At 43.1% G+C, this 2,289-nt stretch overlaps 1 pseudogene; it reads left to right on the plus strand.

The window, feature by feature from the left end:
* Nucleotides 1-1,293: 1,293 nt before the first annotated feature.
* LOC109754040 (methyl-CpG-binding domain-containing protein 2-like) lies at nt 1,294-1,890 on the plus strand (annotated as a pseudogene).
* The last annotated feature ends 399 nt before the right edge of the window (nt 1,891-2,289 follow it).

The raw sequence follows: 2,289 nt of genomic DNA on the forward strand, positions 1-2,289 counted from the left end.
TTAAGTAATGTTTTTAATAGTTTTCTATAAAATATTTGTCGAGCAATTTTTAATATATTACTAACCATGGATGTACCCTTTAATTGATTTCCAAATATATCAAAATCATCCATGTTCACATCTAGGCGTGTTCAAATTACAAATCAATATAAAAAGGAGTATAGAGATAACCACATTCACCCTCGCTCTTCTATCTTGCCTCCCTCGAACAACCCTCTCCCCTACAGGTAGCGGTCCACCGTCCGTAGGAATGGATCTCTTCGTGTCTGACCCCACTAATCCTGTGACAACCAGCCCCAAAACTTAGGGACAAGAGGAAGAGGGCCCTGGAGCCGACCCCTCCTTCAATTCCCTTACCACTGAGTCCGTTGGCGCGAGCCCCGACGCGCAAGCGGACGATGAGGCGGAGAGTGGGGGCGCCCGGCTCCCTTTCCCCGCCCCGACCGCCACCGAGCATCTCCGCGCGCCGCGATCCTCTCAGGGTCGCGTGCTTCCGGAGGCTGGCCGCCTCCTGTGAAGCCCGCTGAATCCGCGAGGCGGCGCTCCTCCGTGCGTCTAAACCGCCCGCGGAGAAGGCCGAGGACCCCGACGAGCCAATCTGGCCACCAAGAAGCCGCCATTGGACGCGCTTCGTGTATGTATACCTCGCCTTCCACCCCGACTCTCCTTTTGCTCATGAATGCATGATTAGATAGTTCCTTCAAAATAATTTAGCTTTAGATAGATTACCATGCTAGGGCTTTCGGAGAACATATCGCTAAGGCGTTCGTTTTTAGAGATTTTACACATTGTAGATTCAGTAATTTTATATGTGGAATAGTAGATTTATTTTAGGGATATCTGCAATTGAAATCGGTACATTCGCTATTGCTACACTAGGTCATGTTTCTAATGCTTATTGCATCTCGGTCGGTGTCTAGCCTAGGGTTCTGGAGCGTTACATTAGCTCAAGCTGTTAAATATATATTTGTGAGTTATGTTCTTTTGTGAACTGGATTGTTGATGCCCCAACTAGTGATGAGGCGTTAAGTTCCGCCTTTCTGTTCCTAACGGAATCTTTGCATCTAGCCTAGGGATCTCAAAACATTACGTAAGCCCTAGTTACCTAATTAAGCTGTTCAAAATGTTAGAGATTTATGGCATTACCATAATGAACCTGATTTATGGGAGAACCATACTGCTCTAATGCCAGCGATATCTTGATATCTAGCCTGAGAAATCAAAGATTTACTATAAGTAGCCTTTGTCCTCACCCTCTTTTCATGTTCATGGTGGTGTATCCCTTCTGTTTTAATCTTACGTTCACGTTTCTTTTGTTTCTCTATCAAGCATTTTGCCTTTCCTAGTCTGAAACTTTTGCAATTACCTCCAACAGGGAACTAAAAAATATGGGGTCCAGCCCGGCTAATCCTGTGCCCAACCCTGATGAGAGTTCATTATCTCATATCAAGAGCCAAGATATGTTAGCTGACAAGGTTGTGGACCAATGGGATGACAGTGACACTAAAAACTCCTCTGGAAGTGCATCATATCAAGTTGTTCCTTACAAGAATGCCCAGGGAGAAAACACCTTACCTGTGCTGTCTAAAAAAAAGGAAATTCATTATTAGTACATATTCTGTGCAATGTAGTACTTGCCAGAAATGGAGAGTTGTACCATCCAAACTGAAATATGAGCAAATCCGAGAGAATATTATACAAGTTCCTTTTTCTTGCAAATATGTCCATGGGTGGAAGCCACAAGTTACATGCCATGATCCAACTGATATATCTGAGGATAATGGCATGGCATGGGCAATTGATATCTCATGCATCCCTCAGACCCCTCTTAGGTGGGAAAGGAATATTACTCTAAGGAATGAACAGAGCACGAGATTCGCTGATGTGTGAGTATTACTTGTTTTGCACAATATCGTAGTTAATTTGTTTCCCAGCTTTTTGTATTTATTTCTGAGCAAATAATGTTGCATTTGTTTTCTAACGTCCCTGGGTCGTAACTCTTGAGAGCTCAGAATGCTCATTTATGGTTTAGGAACTTAATGATGTTCATATTTGATCAATGTTAAACATTCATTCCTGTGGTCTGCTAAACACCTCACACACCTATATAAAAGGATGTGCTTGCCATTCCGTGTACGTATTGTATGACTGTTTCGTAACACTTATATACATCCTTTCAGGTACTATATCTCTCCCGTAGGCAGAAAGGTAAGATCCATGAAAGACGTCGAAAGGTAAGCTAACTTTCTTCTGGTCAACTTCTCTTCAATATCGTTACTTTCTTAAGCA

Source organism: Aegilops tauschii, chromosome 7, assembly GCF_002575655.3.
Source record: "Aegilops tauschii subsp. strangulata cultivar AL8/78 chromosome 7, Aet v6.0, whole genome shotgun sequence".
NCBI lineage: Eukaryota > Viridiplantae > Streptophyta > Magnoliopsida > Poales > Poaceae > Aegilops > Aegilops tauschii.